Here is a 24,751-nt window from a genome sequence, read left to right as displayed (position 1 = left end):
GAATGTTTTAATCGTTACATTAACCGAATCTTTCCAAAAAAATACACAAACCTCTATTTGAACCATTACTATTAACATCTAAGCATCCACTAAAATGACATTTGATCTTTTTTTTTTTTTTTATTGCAGACATCTTGATTACTCTTTGTTTCTAATATAAACATGATTTCAGGATTGATAGAATAGGCAAGATTATAAAGAGATCTAACTGCTCGGGGATTGCCCAGTCCCTAGCATTCCAACATATAATTTTCATAATCCAAGGAAGGGTTGCTATAGCCTCTGCCAAAGCGATATTAACTTCAAACAAAATTTATTCTGATCTTGATTTTTTCTGTCTTTTGTCTCCTTTTCTTTCAAAGTTATCATTTATGATTAATTTCCTTTTTTGGTTTTTGGTAGTGGCTTCTATGTCGAGATCCATCTGTTGCTTGGTTCTTCTTTTCAAATATTTTAATTATTTAGGTGGAGGGGATAGATTGGTATTTCCAATATTAAAAGGTTGTTGATTATTTTGGTCTTTCTCAATTGAGGTTTTTTTTTTATATATAATGTAGTTTCTTTTTTGTGAATTCGTTTTCAGACTCCATTGTCCTTATAAAGTCAGGTAGAATATTCAGATGTTGTTCTATATCAGGATGACTTGTAGGTCTTTGAGGTAAGTTCAGGTCAAGAATTTTGGGGTCAATTGGCATTTGTCCTTGTTGATTCTGCGGTTTTTTAAAAAATATAACATTTGTTATCTGGTCTGGTTGAGGTATAGAAGACATTTTTTGTGGAGAATCAAATCTTTGTCATCTGCAGGGTTATCTGAGAATTTTCTAATAAGTTTTGGAGAGCTTTGAAACCTCAACCAAGGGCCATATTGTGTTGAACAGTCATTGAGGCTATAGGGGAAAGCTTATAGTAAATTGCATTATTTTGAAACATGTCCAATTATTCCACAAGAATAATAAAAATCAGGTAATCTTTCATATGTAATTGCAACCCATTTTTCTTATGTTGATTCTGAAAGTTGAACTTTCACTAGTCTTCTGTGGGGTTTTTTTTGACGTCCATTAAGATTTTTATTCTCATTGTTTCCCTAGCATAAGTCATATTCATCACACTCAATGTCTAAAATTTTTTCTATGTGATTACAAATCTTTCTTGCCATTATTTTTTTCTGGAAACCAAGTGGGGGACACATGAGTCGTCTCAAAAGACCCACTTTATCGAATTTGAGATCAATAATTTGTTTATCGGCTCCTAGTTCTTCTAAAATTAAAAGATGATCATAAAAAACGCCACGGGCCAAATCAAAAAATTCATTCTTTATCAAGAGATCTCCCAAATTTTAAAATAAAGAGGTTTTCCCCAATTGTCTGGATACTTATTCCATTCTTTATTTTCCATGTGTCATTAAAGGGATTTTTTTCGGGCATTTCCAGCTACAATTCTTTGTGATTGCAATTTTTCGATTAGGCTGTGGTTGAGTTAGCCATTAACTTCGTGACTTATTTCAGGGTAAAGTATGATTATGGATCTGTCTTCTTCATTAGAGAGTTGGAGATGTTTCAGGTTAGTTAAAATTTCCTCTATAACCATTTGAGTTTCACAATTTCCTCTATATCCATTTTAGTTTCACTTCTCTATCACTTTGATTATAGAGGAAGATGAATTTTTTGATGTTTCCAAGTTCTTCAAGGTGGAGAAGTATGGTGGAGATCTTGGGGGGATGGATAAATCTATGAGTGGTTTCGAAGATTACTTCGAACAGAAAGGGAAGAAAGCTTCTACAACGATATTCTATCAACTTTCAAATTTGTGTTTATAATATATTTCTTAAATTTTTAGAAAATTTTTAAAAATTACTTGATCTATTAAATATAAAAGTAAGTTTGTGTCTAAAGAAACTCCAAATTTTCAATTTTATTTTTAGTAGGCAGATAATTTTAAAATATCAAAAGGAACTATTGGATTTAATTAATATTAAGAGTTTAAGTACATATTGAATAATTTTTTTAAGGTAATATCTATATTTGATACAAAATTCAAAGTTTCAAAATCGGCTAGACATTTAAAGTTCATGAACTAACAATAGACATAAATTCAAAAGTTTAAGAATTAGATAGGTAATAATTAAACCATAAATATAATATCAACACATTTTTGTAAATAATTATTAAAATTATCCAAATTTTACATTTGTTATCAAATATATATCAAAAAACTCAAAATATGATATACTCATATATTATGTTTTTAATAGATTATCCATTTCTAAATTTCTATTATCAAATTTCTACTATAAAAATATTTATCATTTATTGCTTGATTATGTATATTTTCTTTAGTTATGACATTTTTGTGGATCAGCTACGTTTTGGAGAGCAACACATTCATGTGGTGCTTGTCACACCGACAATAATGTTTTAATTAGATTAGATTCTTAAGAATGGATTCTCCTAGTTTCAAGAAAATTTTCTATACTTTAGGAGTTTGGAAATTTTTTCATACTTCATTTATTGTATCTCATTTTAGCCTATTTTTAAAAGTAAGGTGGTGTCTATTATGTGTAATTAACTAGAATTTAAAAAAAATAAATTTATGATGTGAATAAAGTCCTGGTATTAAAAATTTTCTCCCTAAGTATGGATGTGTATTGTCAAAATATATTGTTTTATGAAATGATCAACCATTCACCACTACAAAAATCAAGTACTAATACATATATAAAAGTGAAGTCTAATACATCAAAAGTAATTACATCTTTATTAATATGGTCAAAACTTGCTTTGAACAATATGATAATTTTCAATATGGTAAATTTAATTTTTTCCCATATGAAAAACATCTATCTCCAAATTTAACATATACCCAAATGAAGTTCTTTTAATCTCCTTCCTCCAATTTGATAGCAACACCAAACTTAAACTAAGAGAGGATCATAATATGAATCTTCAAAATTCATCAATAGTTGATTAGTTGTCTTGTACAATATTTGTGGAAGCTTATCAAAGAATTCGTAATCACTAATTAATACATTAGTAACACATTTTCCATCGGTATCAAAAGGGTAGGTAGAAAATAACAAGGTTTTTAGGTGGGTTTTATTAGGTTTTTTGAAAAATGAAAGGCCCAATGGCATTATCGTAATTATTGAGTAGTGGTAAACTTGTAATTTTTTCTTCTTCTTCAAAATTAGGACCTTTTTCGTGGGTCTCCCTTTGCTGAAGAAACAGTTGCAGCCGCCCAAGGAGTTGGACTAACGCAAGACCAAAACGAGAGAGTCGCCTGGGACACTAATCGGAGGCCGCCGGTGAAGTAGACCACGATCGATCGGTGAGGGTGGTGCTTGCAGATCAACAGACAGCGTGGGAGGTTTCCGTCAGGCGGTTCGGTCTTGGAAGTTCACGGCTTGGGCAGCGGTTCAAGCTGTCGCGGTTCGGTCTGGGAGGTTAGCTGATCTGAGTAGCAGGCAGTTCGGTTTCGCCGTGGAGGTTACTTCTGGCAGTAGTGAGAGATACGCGCGGACCTGCACGTGATTCGCCGGTCAGAGGTGATAGCACACTGTTTTGAGCTGTTTTGCAGCGAGTTGTTCTTAGTTTTCAGAGGCGAATTTGTGTGTAGATCTCTCGGTATCAGTGATACAAAAATTACAGATTGGTGATTTCATTGATTATCTGTAATTTGTAAAATTCCTTTATTACTTATTAATAAATTAATTCAAGTTGGTTCTCAAAGTGGATATAGACCAAACTGGTCGAACCACTATATATCTTGGTGTTCTTTTCTTCTTTCAATTTATTTCTGCTGATTGTTTGCGTTCTATTTAGCCATCTAAGTTAGGTTCAAAAACTCTCACAAGTGGTATCAGAGCTCCAGTTGATCCAAAGAGGTTGTGTGCTAGTGTGTGCTGACATATTCTTTGTTCAGGATTTTTGTTCGAATTTTGACAGATGGCTTCGATGTCTACACAGTTCGAAGTTGTTAAATTTGATGGGAAAGGTGATTTCGGGTTATGGAGAAAAAAGATTAGAGCTATTATGGTACAACAAAAGGTAGCCAAAATCTTAGACGAAGATAACCTTCCACCAACAATTACAGAAGCTGAAAAAAAGGATATGGATGAGATGGCCTATTCGACAATAATTCTGTATTTATCAGATGGAGTGCTTAGGCTAGTAGATGAGGCTACTACTACAGCAGAGTTGTGGAAGAAACTGGAAAGTCTTTATTTGACTAAGTCCTTGCCAAATAAATTATATCTAAAGGAGAAATTCTTTGGATATAAGATGGACTCAAGTAAAGGCTTAGAAGAGAACCTAGATGAATTTTAGAAGATTATAGTTGATCTCAATAACATCGGTGAGAAGATTTCGGATGAAAATCAAGCAGTTATTCTTCTGAATTCTTTGCCAAAATCGTATCGAGAAGTTAAGATAGGTATTAAATATGGACGAGATTCATTGTCCATGGATATAGTGTTGGATACCTTGAGAACAAGAAATCTCGAGATTAAAAAGGAACGCAAGGATGGAGAGTTACTCATGGCCAGAGGTAGAAATGAGAAAAAGAACGAAAAAGGAAAAGAATCGAGATACAGGTCGAAATCAAAGGGGAAAAGCAAAAAGTGTTTCCTATGTCATAAAGGACACTTTAGAAAGAATTGTCCTTTGAATAAGAGCAAGGAAGCATCAAGTAGTAAGCATACGGGGGATTCTAGTGCAGCAAATATTACTGATGGGTATGATTCAGGAGAGGTTTTGATGGTATCCAGCAGGGACATTCAGAATGCTTGGATCATGGATTCAGGGTGCACGTTTCACATGACTCCTAATACAGATTTCTTGATTGACTTTCAGGAAAATGATGGGGGATCAGTTCTGCTTGGTGATAATGGTGCTTGTGATGTAAAAGGAATTGGGTCAGTTCTAATTGCAACACGTGATGGTATGATCAGAATTCTTACAAATGTAAGGTATGTTCCAGAACTAAAACGAAATCTAATTTCTCTGGGTGAATTAGATAGAGCAGGTTATTCTTATAAATCTGAGAATGGAGTTCTTAAGGTTATCAAGGGTTCTTTGGTTAAGCTGAAGGGGACCTTGAGGAATGATCTTTATGTGTTGGAAGGTACTGTAGTTTCAGGTAGTGCTGCTATTGCATCTGGAAAAGAAACAGATAAATCTATGTTATGACATAACAGATTGGCTCATGTGATTGAAAGAGGTCTGCAAGCTCTTTCATAACAAGGTTTGCTTGGAGGAGTTAAAGACATTGAACTCCCATTTTGTGAACATTGCATAATAGGAAAGTCTACTAGAGTGAAGTTTGAGAAAGGGAAGCATTCTATTAAAGGAATTTTAGATTATATTCATTCAGATTTGTGGGGTCCTACAAAGGTACCTTCTATGGGAGGTTCGAGATACTTTATGTCAATCATTGATGATTTTTCAAGAAAGGTGTGGATGTATCCACTAAAACAGAATGATGAAGCTTTTGGAAAATTTCTTGAATGGAAAAAGCAGGTTGAGAACCAGACAGGCAGAAAGGTAAAATATCTGAGGACAGATAATGGTTTAAAATTTGTGAATCATAAATTTGATAAATTTTACAAATCTGAGGGAATTACGAGGTATTTCACTATTACGTACACTCCACAGCAGAATGGTTTAGCTAAGAGGTTCAACAAAACAATTATGGAGCGTACAAGATATCTCTTGACAAATGCTTTATTACCCTTGAAATTTTGGAGGGAAGCTGCCAAAACAGCTTGTTATCTTATTAATAGAAGTTCGTCTTCCGCTTTAGGCCTAAAGACTCCTCAGGAGATATGGACAAGAAAAGCTCCAAGCTTGGATCATCTCAGAGTGTTTGGATGTTCAGCTTATGCTCATGTTAAGGAAGGGAAGCTAAACAAGAGGGCACTGAAATGTATGTTTATTGGCTATCCTCAGGATGTTAAAGGATATAAACTTTGGTGCTTGGAAGAGGGCAGAAATAAATGCATTATCAGCAGAGATGTGACCTTTAATGAAACAGAGATGCCATTTCGTGTCAAAGAGCAGCAGAAACAGCAGACAGTTGATCAGGTTGAGGCAGAGGTTAGAATTGATTCTAAAGCACAACCATCAGTTAGTTCAGGTGATTCTAGTGATCAGTCATCCAGTTGTGATGGTAAACAGCCTCAACTGCAAAGAACTTTGATTGATGAGGGAGCTTTTGGTAAAGAAAGCTCAAGTGGCAGTGACCTACAAAACTATCAGCTTAAACGTGATAGGCCTCAACAAGTGAGGTAATCTCCTACGAGGTATGGTTATGCTAATTTAGTTGCTTATGCTCTTACTTGTGCAGCTGACAGTATTAAAGCAGAGCCTCTTACTTTTGAAGAGGCTATTGTATCTAATTCGAAGGAAAAGTGGAAGGATGTTATGGAAGTAAAGTTGTTCTCGTTGCAGAAGAATCAGACATGGTCATTGGTTCCAAAGCCTCCTAATCAGAAACTCATTCAGTCAAAGTGGATTTATAAAATCAAGCCAGGTATAGGAGGTGACAGCAAGCCTAGGTATAAGGCTAGACTGGTAGACAAGGGCTACACTCAAAAGAAAAGAGTTGACTTTCATGAGATTTTCTCTCCGATGGTGAGGATTCGTCCATTCGATTAATTTTATCTATTGCTGTTCACTTTGATATGTTTGTTGAACAAATGGACGTCACCACAGCTTTCCTTCATGGTGAATTGGAGGAAGTGATCTACACGGCTCAACCTAAGGGCTATGAGGTGAAAGGAAAAGAAGACATGGTTTGTCGTCTTCATAGGTCCATCTATGGACTGAAGCAATCGCCAAGACAATGGTATATTAGGTTTGACACCTTTATTCTGAAGCAGGGGTTTTACAGGAGCTCATATGATGCCTGCATGTACTGGAAACTATCTCAGAAAGATACATATACTTATCTACTTTTGTATGTAGATGATTTGATTTTGGTGTTTAAGGATTATTCTAAAATCTGTGATCTCAAGAAACGATTGAGTAGTGAATTTGAGATGAAAGATTAAGGTGAACTAAAAAGGATCCTAGGCATGGATGTGAAAAGAGATAGGGAGAAAGGTTTGCTAACCATTTCGCAGGAGAGTTATGTGCATAAACTGCTTGAGAAATATAATATGTCTGGTTGTAAGGTAGTTTCAACACCCTTAGCATCTCATTTTAGGCTTTCTTCATCTCAGTGTCCTGTTACTGAACAAGAAAGATTAGAGATGGCTAATATTGCCTATTGTAATGCTGTTGGAAGTATTATGTATTTGATGATTTGTACTATGCCTGACTTAGGATATGCTATGAGTATGATAAGTAGGTTTATGTCAAATCCTGGGAATGAGCATTGGAATGTAGTTAAATGGGTGCTTCGATATTTGAAAGGTAGTGCCAGTATATCATTGTGTTTTAACAGGGATTATGATAAATCAGCATTGTTGGAAGGCTTCACAGATGTAGATTATGCTACAGACCTTGACAAAAGAAGGTCTCTATCAGGTCACATTTTTCGTTTGTTTGGTAATGTGGTCAGTTGGAAAGTTGTTCTTCAGTTAGTTGTTGCCTTGTCTACTACTGAGTCAAAGTATATTTCAGTGGATGAAGTTGTGAAAGAGGCAGTATGGTTGAAAAGGATAGTTGGTGAGTTGTTGTCGTAAGAGTTCATTCCTATCGTCTGTTGTGATAGCCAGAGTGTTATTCGTCTTGCAAAGAATCCATCTCATCATGAACGATCTAAGCATATCAATGTCAAATTTCACTTTATCAGAGAAGTTGTGGTCCAGAAAGATGTTGAATTGGTCAAGGTTCATACAGTTGAGAATTTGTCAGATATGTTAACCAAGGTTCTTCCAGCCCATAGGTTCAAATACCTATTAGATGGGTTGAATATTAAATCTGGATGATAGGAAGATTATAGAATCAGCTTGGCAATTAAATACTCTTGTTATGAGGGAGATTTGTATAAAATAACAAGGTTTTTAAGTGGTATTGGGTTTTTTGAAAAATTAAAGGCCCAATGGCATTAACGTAATTATTGAGTAGTGGCAAACTTGTAATTTTTCCTTCTTCTCCAAAATTAGGGCCTTTTTCGTGGGTCTTCTTTTGCTGAAGAAACAGTTGCAGCCGCTCAAGGAGAGTTGGACTAATGCAAGACCAAAACAAGAGAGCTGCCTAGGACACTAATCGGAGGCTGCCGGTGGAAGTAGATCACGATTGATCGGTGAGCGTGGTGCTTGCAGATCAACGGGCAGCGTGGGAGGTTTCTGTCAAGCGGTTTTGTCTTGGAAGTTCACGGCGTGGGCGGCGGTTCAGACTGTCGCGGTCTAGTCTGGGATGTTAGCCGATCTGAGTAGCATGTGATTCGCCGGTCAGAGGCAATAGCACACTGTTTTGAGCTATTTTGCAATGGGTTGTTCTCAGTTTTCAGAGGCGATTTTGTGTGTAGATCTTTTGGTATCAGTGGATACAAAAATTACAGATTGGTGATTTCGTTGATTATTTGTAATTTGTAAAATTCCTTTATTGCTCATTAATAAATTAATTCAAGCTGGTTCTCAAAGTAGATGTAGACCAAACTGGTCGAACCACTATATATCTTGGTGTTCTCTACTGCTTTCGATTTATTTCTGCTGATTTTTTGCATTCTATTTGACCATTTAAGTTAGGTTCAGAAACTCTCACAGAGTAAGTAGCAACAACTGCATCTATTGAAAAGATATATGGTTAGACCATCAAAAGCCACCTAGAGTTCATAATAACAACATATTTTACCATTCCACACGTTAAAAAATAACTTATGTGACACATTACTTTTTAATCTTATCATTTACACGTGTTGGATGACAATTAAATTTACCTTCACCCACTAGTTTAAGCTTTTGGATCAATTGTTGATTTAAAATGGTATCAGAGCTGGTGACATAGGGAGGTTCTGTATTCAAGCCCTTACTGTAACAACCGGATCCTTACATACTATGGTCCGATCGCTACGACATGCATACTTAGACTTTTCTATCATGAGATGAGTTTTGGCAAAAATCTTAAAAGAATATATCTAAGATTTTATTAATTAGGTAGAAAACTATATAAAAAGTTTATTTTACAAAACACCAGGATCCATAAAACATTAGCGTAGTGATACAAAAATGCATATGCCCATAATAATGAGTTTGATGGTTGGCCATTTGAGCGACGTCCAATTCTACCACCCATGCAGTTTCCTTACCTACAAAGTCTGTAAAAATAGGATGAGTATATAATATACCCAGTAAGTAGTTCTCACATAGGGTAGTGATCAAATACACAATCACATGAAACATGTCCTGAAAACATATGATTGGAACCAAAAACATATAATAACATGTGGTGGTCGGTTATGCTTCTAACGTAAATTTCTTTTTGTTTGGGCACTGCTCATTGAAAGAATTGGAGGTGAATTAATTATAAGAAAGTGGAATCCACGTGTCACAAGCGGTAAAACTAGCGAGATTGGTGGAGAGAAACTTGGAGAAAGCAAGATTAGAGAGAAATAGTGGAGAGAAATATTGGAGAGACAATTGAGAGAGAGCAAAGTTGGAGAGAAAAGATGGAGAGAAAGAAGGAGAGAGCCACACTGGCAAGATTGGAGAGAGCTAGAGTGGAGAGAAAATTGGAGAGAGCGAGAGTGGAGGTAGCGAGATTCTCAGCGAGAAAGTGGGACAGAGAGAGCCACAAGATTAAAACCAGCGAGAGAAAGAGCGAGAATGAAGAGAGCAAGATTCTCAGCGAGAAAGCGGGAGAGAGCGAGAACCACGAGAGTAAAACCAGCCAGAGCAAGAGTGGAGAGAGTGAGATTCTCAGCGAGAAAGTGGGAGAGAGCGAGAGCCACGAGAGTAAAACCAGCGAGAGCGAGAGCGAGAGTGGAGAGAGCGAGATTCTCAGCGAGAAAATGGGAGAGAGCAAGAGCCACGAGAGTAAAACCGGTGAGAGCGAGAGCGAGAGCCACGAGAGACAAACCAGCGAGAAAGCTTGAGAGAGCGAGATTCTGAGAACAAAAAGAGCAAGATTTAGACAGAAGCGTGAATTATGTTTTGAATTTGGCCACGATCTTATAGATTATACATGGAGAACCCTAAAACTGAATACAAACAAATGTTAAAGACGTAAGGGCAAACGTTAGCCAAATTTAGGTTTCTTTTTAAGAGAAATTCTTAAGCCTAAGTAATTTTAAAGAAGCCATTTGTAGGATGAGTTGTGACACTGAGAAGAGCTAGAAACGGCTATAAATAGGAGGCTTTGGGCTGGAAGTTAAACTCATTCTCAAACAAAACTCAGTAGTAAAAATTGTGTGAAAAGGGTGAAGTAATTCTATTAGTTAGAAGGAGGAAACGCGAGGGAAGTGCTGCCCAAATTTCCTTCTGGTTTAAGAGGGAAAGTTTTACTGATTAAACCATAAGGAATAATAAGGAATAATTAGGATCACAGTCAAGGTAAGTAGTTTATCTCACTCTCTCTTTAAGTATTTCATTGTAGTGTACCTTTAATATGTTGTATAATTATGTTAGTGTTATGTTGCATTACATGTTTAAAATACGTTTATCGACAAGGGACCCCATACTTTATGTTTGTTCACAACGATGAAATAAGATTAAATTTTAATTAGATAAGGGTTATGCTTCTAGGGCTAGTAGGACATGTATGATTGCACCCGTCTAGACCCAATTCTATGTCAAGATTATGCTAGGGACTAACAGGGTATATATGGTTGTACCCCTCTAGTCCAATCTTACGTTATGTTAATGGTTGATGTTGGATGCGACACTGGCCCTACTGACTGAATGACCTACTAATCATCAGCTACCCTATATGAGAACAACTTACTGGGTATATTATATACTCATCTTATTTTTACGGACTTTGTAGGTAAGGACACAGCGTAGGTGGCAGAACTGAACGTCACTCAAATGGCCAACCATCAAACTCACTATTATAGGCATATGCATTTTTGTATCACTACGCTAGTGATTTATGGATCCTTGTGTTTTTTAAAATAAACTTTTTATATAGTTTTCTACCTAATTAATAAAATCTTAGATATGTTCTTTTGAGATTTTTACCAAAACTCATCTCATAATAGAAAAGTCTAAGTATGCATGTCGTAGCAGTCGGACCATAATATGTAAGGATTCGGTTGTTATAGCATGCTATTAGAAGAAAAGAGTTCAAGAAATATCACCTTTGAAGAACCTTTTTCTTCACGAATCCTCCCTCGAACGGACAAGAATCTTTTTTAAGACCTTCTTCAAAATAACCTCGAACAAAAATCTAGGCACAACAACAATGGAGACCTCGGCATTCTTGGGGTGAGAATCCATGAGTGGTGGGCTCTGACTATTTTTGTTTTAGAGGGAAAGGTTAATGTATAGAGGAAGAAGATTGAGAGCTTTCTCACAAACACTCAAAATAAACAAAACTCTTATGTAAAACTCAATCGTTCAATACTCTTGCAAAAAAACGTGAAAGAAGAAGAAAAACAATTTTTCTTTTATTTCTTCTTGTCATAAAAAACATAACCACCCACTAAAGTGAGTGGAGAGAAAAGATAGGGGGGAGGGGGGAGTTGTAACTCCCTTCCATATTATTCAAATAATAATAGTTTAATATAAAAAAATATGATAACTAACTTACCATATTATATTTATGTTAAATTATATGTTATATCAAATATAACATATAACCTATAATTTTAATATTGTATCACATATAATATAAATTATAGATTCTTTTCTATATTATATTGCATTTAATATAAATCATATTTATATTAAATTTAACAACTATGAATCACATTCATATAAATTATATTTGAATCTCATTCAAATATTTATTTTCTCTATTAAACTATAATGTATCAAATACATTATGATAATTATATCACATATAATTGAAATAATTTAATTATATCATATATAATTAAATTCCTCTATTATACTAATTCTCAACTAAAATATATTTAAGCTACCAAGGGGACCTCATGGATATTGGGGATGATGCCTTAAACTCTCATTTGGTCTTGTAGTTTGTAAACACAGTATTGAACAAACGTTTATGATGTAATAATATATGATATTTTCTTCACTTTTGTCTATAAAACATTGGATGTTTTAATTGCTTTACCACTAACCAATAAACTAAGATCACTGGTTATCGTTGTAACTTAAGCACGTATGTGGTGACGTATAGGTGGATCATATCTTAAGTGATAACCAAAATTGTCTGTAGTATATGGATATAGGAGAGAAATCTTATCCTGGTAATGCTACGGATGCAGCCCGCTTTGTAGAATAGTTACAAGTGTTGTGACTTGCTACAGATGGTCTGATTCTTTAAAGTTCTAGTCTAACCGAGTTTATATGGATCTAAACAAGCACAATGTATTCTTTTAAAGTTCTAGTATAACCGTGTTTATACTGTCATTTTACTATTTTAAAAATAATTTCTATAATTAGGAGTTATTTTTAGAATCTTAATTGATACATTACTTTGGCTATTTTAGGGTATATTTTACACTCTTTCAATTTAAAGTTTTACAAATACAACTATAAATTACTATATCTTGGATTTAGAAAATTCACCCCTCTCAATTAATAATTTCCCACACCCATACACATTCAAACCAAGTGATATAGAAACTCATTATTTTTTTACCCTATCTATTGGTGTCATGATCATACTTGTCTGCTTTGTTTCATCAGGTATTATTCTATCTCTCAACTATTATAATTTTATAAGGGTTTTCAAAATAGAAAAATAAATTAAACTATTTACATAAAATAACAAATTTTAATCTAATGTAATAGATAGAAGACTGATAGATGCTAATAGAACTCTATTAGTGTCTATCAATGTTTTTTTTGCTATATCTATAAATAGTTTGACATTTTTATTATCCGTGAAATTTTTTCATTTTATAATGTATTTTCTTTTTTCATTTTTCTAAATTTAAAACAACATTATTAATATGTTAATTCTTGGTCACGTGACAGTAAAAGGGGATGGTTTCTGGACTTTTATGATACCATGTTCTAAGATTGACGGAGATGTGTCATGTAGTACTGCATGCATTGAACATGAACGAGGTGGTGGCTTTTGTATTCCCAAAATACCTGGCGTTTCTGATGAAAAAGTTTGTTGTTGCAATAATTGATGAGCAAAGAAAGACATTTGTATAATTTTTCATTTAAACTTTGAAATAAATTTTTATTTCTAATTACAAATTTTATTTAATTTTATCTTAACCATTCTTTTTTTCTTATGATAACAATAAATATTCCTGATAACAATAAAATTTTATTTAATTTTATCTTAACCATTTGTATTTCTAATTAAGAATATATTAACCAGTTTTAAAAAATGTCAGAGAAATGTTGTATAGTCACAATTATAATAATACACTAATATGTTATAATTTGATTGTATCACTACTCTATAAAATGCTATTACATGTATGTTCCATCTATGCTAAAATGTTTAAATTATAATATTACATCATTATTAAATGCATTTTAAATTTTAAATTTTAAATTTTAAAATGTTTTGTTGTAAAAAATAAGTCAAAATTATGTCCACAACTTCTTGATAGTAATCGATGAAAAAGCTTATGAAGCCAAGATTAACTAAAGGAATAAGAACCAAGAATTACCAAATTTTGTCAAATTACAAAATTAATGGTAGCTAGATATAATTATCTAACTGTATAGTCTTGAATTCTATCTAATTAACTAAACGAAGTATTTTCAATCCCAACAAAACACTATTTAATTAATACCACTTTTTTTATACTTAGTTTTACCTGATTATTATAGTCATGATGATAGTTCTTAAATTATGTTAATAATCAAATCATTGGAAACTTGGTTTGAAGAACATAGTTAAACCACACAATTAGTTTCCCTACTTTGGCAAGCCAAAATTATGTCTATATCTATTCCACATGATATTAAGAGTTTTATGTATGTTTTGAGCTCTTTTAAAAGTTTAAGGTAATTAGATATTTTAATGTTCATGAACTAATAATAGACACAAATCTAAAATTTTAGGAATGAAACTTCTAATTAAACTATAAGTATAATATAAAATATATTTTTGTCAATAATTGTTTAAATCATCTTATTTCTGAATTTGTTATCAAACACATGTTGAAAACATTGAGATATGATATATATTTATATATTTTGTTTTTCATTGAATATCCTCATTTCTATATTTCTATTATAAAATTCACTAACTAAACATAAGATAAAACTACTAGTGCTTGTATAATCTTCTATAATCTAAAAGATTATATAAACTTGCAAAAGCATTAGTTGTTGCATTTAAGTTGTATGAGCTACATTTTGGAGAGTAGCACATATCAACGTAGTGCTTGTCATACTGTGCTTGCTTATGTCAGATTAGATTTTCAAGAATGTAGAAAGAAGTTAGAAAAATATTCAATGACAATTTCAAGGAGGTTTAATAATGTATTTATATAGATATTGAGCGAGCAAGGGTTCAAGTTGTTTTCTTGTTGAATAAGACTAAAAGGAAGTTGAACTGGATTGCCTTAGTTTTGGGAAAATTTTCTATGTTAGGAATATGAAATTTTTGTCATATTCCCATTGATTATGTCTGACGTTATCATGCTTTTAAAAATAAGGTGAGATCGACTACAATTATAAAAATAAAGTTATACTGTGAACAAAAGAAATATGGCACTCCGTTGATGTTAATTGATCTCCCTTGATTTTGTTTTTACTATATGCGTGTGTATGATCTCCACATTATTGTTAAAATATATTTGTTTCATGAAATGATGAATGATTGGAACTACGACAACATCAAATTCTAATATCTCAAAAAAAGAAAGTACGAAACTAATAAAACAAAATTACATCTCTATTATTATGGACAAAACTTGGGCAGAACAAGATGAAAATGTTCAACATGGTGAATTAAAGATTCCATATTGAAAAACATTCATCTCCAGATATAACATATACCCAAATGAATTTCATATAGGACACAGGTAAGAATAGTAAAAATATATATATATAAATATAAATAAATAAATAAAAACAAATTTACAAATTTAACAATAATTTCTCAAATTTTGCAGACATAGCAAAAAAAAAACATAAAAGTAAATTTCCTCTTTTATTATGGGGCACTAATAGCAAAAAAAAAAACTTTACAAATTTAGCAAATGTTTTTCAAATTTGCAAATTTAGCAAAAAAGACATAAATGCATATTTCCAATTTTATTATTCCAAATTTATTCTTATTAGTATATTAGCATGTATATCAATAGTATATCTGATATGCTTTATATATGATATATATATCGGTCATCTGATGTATTTTATACTTGATATATCAATTGGCTAGTATACCAAAAGAAAAGAATATAAATTGAGGAAGTAGCATTGTATGGCAAATACATTTTAAGAAACCAAAGCTATGACTTAAACTTTTTTGTAATTCCAAGTGTGACAATCACATAACAATCATATAACACTCACATAGAAATCAGATAGCAATCACATAATAATCATATAGAAATCAGATAGTAATCAAATTTTCACGCGGAAGTCATTTGCCATGTTTGCAAAAAAGTAAAACATAGGGACACACCCCGAATTTTTAATTTATTTGCCCCTATAAATTATATCTATTGGTGTTTCAATCCATTAGGTTGGTAACCATTTTGAATGAATGTTGATAAACTAATGGTACACCAATGTTACACATGAAATTGAATTTTGAACATGTGTTGTTATATAATTGATATACTTGAACAAATATATTTTTAAGAAGCACTGATATACTAATGATTTACCAACGTTTTATACTTGAAATGAATTTTGAGTTAATATTGATATAATACCAATATACCAATGTTATGCTCAAAATTTTATTTAAAATAAACGTCGATATATTACTAATACACTAATAATACGCTTGAAGTTAGTTCTTTTTTGAGCATTGATACAATATGGATAAATTAATTTATACTTTAAATGAACTTTTAATAAATTCCTAATTGATCGAACGAAAGAGGGGACATCGTAAACCTCTCTTCGCCAATCAAATAAATTTATAATTCTTCGCACCAACTACTTATACTATTGGGTAGCACAAATGGCAAGTCTGAGGTTGAACCATAGGGAGCCTAAGATAGAATCTTTCTAAGTTAAATAAGTCTTTGGAACGCAGCAAGAACAAGAGGGTTTTGATTTGATTTGATTTGATAGGAAAACAAAATATGATAATTTAAAGTGTGGAAAGTAAAATAGGTTGATAAAGAGAGAAAGCGAACACGAGATTACCTTCACCGATATAGAAACTGTCGGGCTATCTATGGACCAATTCATTGATTTATCATGTAAATGTTCAAGGGTTATCTACTTCTCAAGCCCAATCGAATGTACGAAAATTCTGACGAACTCACAAAGGAAAACCAATATGATATTGATTCCCAAATTATCTAAGTAGTATGACGCAAGCCTTAGCTACTCTTGGATTGATTAGGACATTAAATTAAATTTGCCAAATCATTATTTCAAACAAACCTAACTACAAAGAGGGTGTGTGATCAACTCATCATTATAACAAACCAAAAAAAAAAAAAAAAAAAGTAGGCAAGCAATTCAAGCACACAATCATTATCCAAGCAGAACACTCAAGGACCCCAAGCTATCACAACATACCCCACCTCTAACTTAAAATGATACATTGTCCCCAATATATCTTTAATTTAAGTCTAAAATAAAAAAGGCAAGTTAATAGAAAACCTCCCTTGATAATGTTTTGTGCTCGAGATGGTGGTATGAAAGCTCTAATCTTTTTCTACTTTTAGGATCAAGAAGAGAAACCTACAAATATATATATATATATGAAGCTAAACTATGTAAGCAATAAAAGAAAGCAATAAAATTTGACACTTGGCTATCTCTAAGAAGCACAATTTTTTAATGTCGGTTGTTCGAGTTTGTTTTCCTGCCAAGATACGTAAAATTTCTCATATCTCTCTGGTCCCTTCTTTCTTGAATTCACGAAGATTTGATATGTTAGGAGAATGGGTACATAATCCTCTCCTAGAAATCAAATAATATTTATAATTCACTGAACCAACTACTTATAATACTAGGTAGCACAAGCGTAAAGTCCGAGGTTGAACCACAAGGAGCCTAAGATAGAATTTCTTTTAAGCTAAATTCGCCTGTGAAAAGCAATAAAACGGGGGTTTTGTGTTTGTTGATAGGAAAAACTAAATGCAAAAATTAAAATTGTGAAAAAGTAAGATAGATTGAGAAAGAGAGAGATCGAGCACAAGATTACTTTTGTCAGTTTAGAGATCGTCAAGTTTTCTATGAATCTAATCATCAATTAATCATTAAAACAATATTGAGTTAACTATTTATTAAGCCTAATCGAATGTAGGAAAAGCCCTAACAAACTCCCTAATGACAATTAACATGTCATCGATTCCTAAATTAACTAAGCTCATAACAAAGGCAACTTAGTTAACTCTATTAAGTTCAGGGATTGATTGGTGTTGGGAATATTCTAAACTCGCAATTCTAAATATTGTTAACATATTCTATATATCAATAATGTGTCATGAAGTATCTTATTCAATAAATTATTATTGAAATTGCATTCTATTATAAATCAATTGAACAAATCCATGATTATAATATGAATACTTTAACTTTATGTGGCAACATAAAAGAGGATTTAGTTTTAGTATATAGCCAAAAAGGTCTATAAGTATATGGATGAGAATGAGTACCTCATCCAGGTGATATATTATTGGATTCGGACCATTTTGTATACTGATACTACTGATGTGATCCAAAAATCATTCATGTAGAGACATGTGAGTGGGGGCATCTTATGCAATGAGCATGCATAAGACTGGACCACGAAATAGTCACTTATTTATAACGACCGTTTACTGTTAAAACTGATTATTTCAAATTTCAAAGACCTAGGGTAACTCGATCTTAATCCTAAGCTAACTATGAACTTCTATTTATTCGAGATTATCCTTTGATCTGCATAGGTGAGAGTAGTCCAACAACACTGCTCAATAAGTCTCCCATTTTGGGATAAAGTAGGATAGATAGTTGGGGATAAAGCTCTGCAAGATGAAATTCACTTCTACCCGACTTAAGGTTAGTAGATAGGTTATTCTCTTAAGCACTGCATCCTCGTCTTGAACAAAGGTCTCCCGCCCTCTCTTGATCAAGACAGTCATGGTTTATAAGTCAGACTATTAACCAATTGATCAATGGAGGATCGGTAGGAGCTTAAGGAGCAAGATATGTTTATAGGGGTAAAACGATAGTTTTGACCTAGCTATAAATACGTATGACTTGTGGTGTGTCTTAAATTTATTTTCTTAAATTGGACATAAATATATCTACAGTGAGAAGAGTGCAACTATGGAGATATAGTGGTGTGTCTTGATAGTGAACAAATAGTGATTAATTCAGTTTAAAGAGTTTAACCAATTAATTGCAAATCATTGAAGTTCATGATCTGTAGGTCCATAAGATCCCTCTAATAGCTCGTAAAATTATTTTGGATTAGTGAATTGAGTAAATTTGACTCGATAAGATTTGAAATTAGGGTTTTGACTTTAATTCAATCAGGGTTTCTATTAACTTTATTTGATAAAATTGAAACGTTTATTTTTTATCGAAATTGAATGAAATTGAAGAGTTAAAAATATTTAAATAATGATTTAAATATTTGATGAGTATAATATAATACTTAATATTTAATATTAAATTTAATTAATTAAAATTAGTTTAATTAATTATCCAATTTCTTGAAATTGTTCAAAATTAGTAATTTAATTAATTGTATTTTGAATTTATTCAAATTATTCAAAATAATAAAACTAAAATTGAAATTTTTTTAAATTGTTTTAATTAAAATTAGATTAATCAAATTAAGAAATATAAATTAGTTATAAACTAAAAGTGGGAAATTCCAATTGGATTTTTTACTTATTTTAGCACCTCATGCCACATCAATTTCAATTAAAGTGTTGAACTTCAATTAATGTCATCAAATCATTTTTTTTTTTTTTTTTTGCATGATCTTCATGCATAAATTGAAGTGTTGAACTTCAATTAAGGTCATGCAATAAATTTTTAAACTAGAAATTCCGTAGAAATTAAGGATCCTAAAAACTATCTTCAATCTCATTCAAATTAAACTCAATTCAGTATTTCCACCACACAATTCAAGCTAGAGAATAGTAAAGAAGGTTTTTGTGATGGTCTATTGAAATATTGAAGCATCAATTCGTGGATCTTAGCTAGTTTTGAAGTATTATCATCAAAAGTATTGTGTTTTAAGAACCCTCTTCAAAAATTATGTTTCAATGCATGGTTTAAACTTAAATTAAATGTAATTAGAGTACTTATTGATTCTGTTTTTTTTTTTTTTTTCCGTTGCATGTTAGTTTACTCTATCAATTAGAACATTAAGCAAGACTGGCCACATCCAAATGAACGGAAGAAGAGTTCAAAATTAATCTCATAAAATTCAAAGAAAAGCCTATTAACCTTAACAACCGATGTTGTGGCCTTCAATCGTTCATCAGATCCAAATCATGGTGCCAAGATTTAACATTAAAGATCAAAATACAAGGAAATATCATGAGTTTTAGCCTAGAATGGCCAAAATCGAGCAAAATACTCTGCAGGTCGGTCTAACTCTCTTCTTCCTTTAACTTAATTTGGAAAGAATTGCTTTTATTTAATTTGGCAAGATTATAAAGAGATCTGAATGCTTGAGGATTGCCCAGTCCCCTGGCATTCCAACACATAATTTTCATAATCCAAGGCAGAACTGTTATGTAGCCCAAAGCGATATTAACTTCAATCAAAGATGATTCTCAACTTGATTCTTTATGTTTTTTGTCTCATTTTCTTTCAAAGTTATCACTTATGATTAATTTTCTTTTTTGGTTTTTGGTAGTGGCTTCTTCAATATTAAGATCCATCTGTTCCTTGGTTCTTCTTTCCCACGATTTTAATTAAGTAGGTGGAGGGGATAGATTGGTATTTCAAATATTAGAGGGTTGTTGATTATTTTGGATTTTGGTCTTTCCCAATTGAGGTTTTTTATTTATATAATCTATTTTCTTTTTTGTTGAATTAGTTTTCAGACTCCTTTTTCCTCATAAAGTCAGGTACAATATTAAGATGATATTCGGTATCTGGATGACTTGTAGATCTCTAAGGTAAGTTCAGGTTAAGATTTTTGGGTTAGTTTGCATTTGTCCTTGTTGATTATGTGGTTTTTTAAAAAAACATAGCATTTGTTGTCTGGTCTAGTTGAGGTGTAGAAGATATTTTTTGTGGAGAATCAAATCTTTGATCATCTGAAGGGTTATCTGAGAATTTTCTAATAAGTTTTGGAGAGCTTTGAAACCTCAACCAAGGGTCATATTGTATTGAACAATTATTGAGGCTATAGGGGAAAGCTTGTGGTACATTGCATCTTTTGAAACATGTCCAATTATTCCACAAGAATAACAAAAATCAAGTAATCTTTAATATTTAATTGCAATCCATTTTTCTGATGTCGATTATGAAAGTTGAACTTTCACTAGTCTTCCGAGGGGTTTTTTGATGTCCATTAAGATTTTTAAACTCATTGTTTCCCCAGCACAAGTCATCTTCATCACACTGAACGTCTAAAATTTTTTCTATGTGATCACCAATCTTTCTTGCCATTACTTTGTTCTGGAAACCAAGTGGGGGATTTATGAGTCGTATCCAAAAGCCCACTTTATCGAATTTGAGATCAGTAATTTGTTTGTCGGCTCCTGGTTCTTCTAAAGTTAAAAGGTGATTATCAAAAAGCCATGGGCCAGTCAAAGAACCTATTTTTTATCTAGAGATCTCCCAAATTTGAAAATAAAGAGGTTTTTCTCAATTATTTGGATACTTATTCCATTGTTTATTTTCCATGCGTTGTTAAAGGCATTTTTTAGGACATTTCCAGCGATAATTATTTGTGATTGCAATTTTTCGCTTAAGCAGTGGTTGAGTCGGCTATTAACTTCATGAGTTATTTTAGAGTAAAGTATGATCAGGGATCTGTCTTCTTCATGAGTTTCACTTCTTTATCACTTTGATTATAGGGGAGAAGATGAATCTATTGATGGTTCCAAAGTTCTTGAAGGTGGAGAAGTATGGTGGAGATCTCAAAGGTTCTCTGGGATTTCGATGTTCACGACTTTCGAGGGGGAGGACGGATCTATGAGTGGTTTCGAAGATTACTTCGAATAGAAAGGGAAGAAAGGTTCTACAATGAGACTTTGTTGATATTTCCTCACGAAAGAGGAATTTGAGGGGATCATTGAGGTCAACTTTTTTTTTTATTCCCATGGATTTATTAAGTTTTCAATGGGGTAAACATGACCTGAATTTAGTTTTTAATATGTCAAATTTTTTTCATTTAAATATCTAATAGATTCAAACATTTAATTTTGTGTTGTATAAGATCATTTTATTTTAATATTATATTTAATAGGTCCGGTTAACTTTTTGAAAAAATGGTCAAATATGATTAAAAAAATTATTAGATTTTTTTAAGTAAAATTTATTACATTTAAAATTGAAACTTCACTTATTATATTAAATTATTTAAACAATATGGATATAAAAATTTTAGTCAACTAAATTCCCTCTAAAACAAATAGCGGAATTAATGTTGTCATTTTCATACCAAAAAGTTTGTCTCTATCTTTAATTTTCGAATTTTAAAAATATCTAATAACTTTTTCAACTTTCAAATTTGTGTTTATGATAGATTTTTTTAAACTTTTAGAAAATTTTTAAAAATTACTTGATCTATTAAATATAAAAGTAAGTTTATGTCTAAAGAAACTCCAAAATTTCAATTTGATTTCGAGTAGGTGGATAATTTTCAAATGTTAAAAGGACCTATTGAACTTATTTAATATTAAGAGTTTAAGTACACATTGAACAGTTTTTTTAAGATAATATCTATATTTGATATAAAATTGAAAGTTTCGAAATGGGCTCATTTTAAAGTTCATGAACTAATAATAGACACAAATTCAAAAGTTTAAGATTTAGACAGGTAATAATTAAACCATAAATATAATATCAACACATTTTTATCAACAATTATTTAAATTATCCAATTTTTTACATTTGTTATCAAATATACATCGAAAACGTCAAAATAAGTATACTTATATATCATTTTTTTTCATTGATTATCCATTTCTAAATTTCTATTGTCAAAGCCCTAAGATAAAAGTATTTATCACTTATCGCTTGAATATGTACACTTGCATAATCTTTAGTTATGACACTTATGTTGCATTAGCTACATTTTGGAGAGCAACATACTTTTATGTGATGCTTGTAACACCGACTCTAATGTTTAAGTTAGATTAGATTTTTAAGAATGGATTGTCCTAGTTTTAAGAAAAACTATACTATAGGAGTTTGGAAGATTTTTCATACCTCATTTATTGTATCTTATTTTAGCATACTTTTAAAACTAAGGTGGAATCTATTATGTGTAATTAACTTGAATTCAAAAAGATAAATTTATGGTGTGAATAAAGGGCATATGGTACTCCTGTAGTACTAGAAATTTTCTTCCTAGTTATGGACATTTATATCTCTACTTTATTGTCAAAGTATATTGTTTTATGAAATGATCAACGATCCACCACTACAAAAATCAAGTTCTATAATATATATATATAACAAGTGAAATGTAATACAACAAAAATTAAATACGTCTTTATTATGATCAAAACTTGCTTTGAACAAGATGATAATTTTCAATACGGTAGATTTAAGTTTTTCCCATATGAAAAACATCCATCTCAAAATTTAATATATACCCAAATGAATTTCTTTTAATTTCATTTCTCCGATTTGATAGCAACACCAAACTTAACTTATGTGACACATTACTTTTTAATCTTATCATTTACATGTGTGTTGGATGACAATTAAATTCACCTTCACTTACTAGTTTAAGTTTTTTGATCAATCAGTGATTTAAGATGGTATCAGAGCAGGTAGTCTAGGAAGGTCCTGTATTCAAGCCCTTACATTATTCTTTCCTCCTCAATTAATATTGATTTTCACTTGCTGGGTCTATTTCATACTTCAAGCTCACAAGTGCGAAAGAGTGTTAGATGATTGTAACGACCGGATCCTTACATATTATGGTCCGACCACTACGACGTGCATGCTTAGACTTTTCTATTATGAGATGAGTTTTGGTAAAAATCTCAAAAAAACATATCTAAGATTTTATTAATTAGGTAAAAACTATATAAAAAGATTATTTTACAAAACACCAAGATCTATAAAACACTAGCGTAGTGATACAAAAATGCATATGTCTATAATAGTGAGTTTGATGGTTGGCCATTTGAGCGACGTCCAGTTCTGCCACCTACGCTGTATCCTTACCTACAAAGTTTGTAAAAATAGGATGAGTATATAATATACCCAGAAAGTAGTTCCCACTTAAGGTAGTGACCAAATGTACAGTCACATACAACATGTCATGAAAACATATGATTGGGACCCAAAACATAAACTTATAATAACATGAGGTGGTCTGTAACAACCCAGATTTGTACGCATATACTACAGAAAATTAAATATTGAAATTTATTGGATGATAAATATAAATACCGTAATCTTAATTTAGGAAGCAGAGAAACAATTAAAAAAATAATAATAAAATAAATAAATAAAAATAAAAATAAAAGAAAATTGGAAAAAACGAAGGTGGAGAGAGCGAGACACTAATTGAATAATAAATAAATAAATAAATAAAAGAAAATTGGAGAGAGAGAGCGAGATTCCCGAAGAGAACGAGATTTAAAGAGAGAATTGGAGAAAGCAGAGAGCGAGATTGAAGGAAAATTGGAGAGAGCGAGAATTGCAGCGAGAAAACTGGAGAGGGAGAGATACTGATAAGAGAGTTGCGCGATCGAAGAGGGAATTGGAGAACGAGAAACCCTAGCAACCGAGGCTAGTGAGATTGAGGTTGGCAAGAGTAGAGAGAGCAAGATCCCTGAAGAGAGCAAGATTGAAGGAAAAATCAGAGAGAGCGAGAATTATAGCGAGAAAGCTGGAGACGAGAATTATAGCGAGAAAGCTGGAGAGAGTGAGACGGAAGAGAAAATTTGAGTTCGAGAGTGGAGAAAGCAGGATTCCCAGTGAGAAAGCTGGAGAGAGCGAGATTCCTAGCAAGAAAGCTGGAAAGAGCGAGATTCTGAGAGCAGGGAGAGCGAGATTTGGACGGAGCGAGATTTTGACAAAGCGAGATTGGACAGAGCGAATTCCTAGCGAGAAAACTGGAGAGAGCAGGATTCTGAGAGCAGAATGAGCGAGATTTGGATAGAAGCGTGAATTATGCATTGAATTTAGCCACGATATTATAGATTATACATAGAAAAACCCTAAAATTGAATACAAACAAAGAATGATGACGTAAGGGAAAACGTTAGCCAAGATTAGGTGTCTTATTGAGAGGAATCCATAAACCATAAGTAATTTTAAAGAAGCCACCTGTAGGATGATTTGTCACACTAAGAAGAGCTGAAAACTACTATAAATAGGACCCTTTGCCTAAAGATTTAACCCATTCTCAAACAAATCTCAATAACAAAGAAT

General features: G+C 32.2%; 1 long non-coding RNA gene across 1 annotated transcript; it reads left to right on the top strand.

Annotated features, from left to right (window-relative positions):
* Positions 1–1,421: 1,421 nt before the first annotated feature.
* LOC150032719 (uncharacterized) lies at positions 1,422–3,758 on the top strand. The gene is made up of 2 exons (XR_016524723.1): positions 1,422–1,560; positions 1,650–3,758. It is a non-coding gene; the product is annotated as an uncharacterized LOC150032719 (long non-coding RNA).
* The last annotated feature ends 20,993 nt before the right edge of the window (positions 3,759–24,751 follow it).

Source organism: Benincasa hispida, chromosome 11, assembly GCF_027475165.1.
Source record: "Benincasa hispida cultivar pf3 chromosome 11, pf3_genome.v1.1, whole genome shotgun sequence".
Classification (NCBI taxonomy): domain Eukaryota; kingdom Viridiplantae; phylum Streptophyta; class Magnoliopsida; order Cucurbitales; family Cucurbitaceae; genus Benincasa; species Benincasa hispida.
The sequence above is the reverse complement of the archived record's forward strand: the minus strand, read 5'-3'. Positions and strand labels throughout refer to the sequence as shown.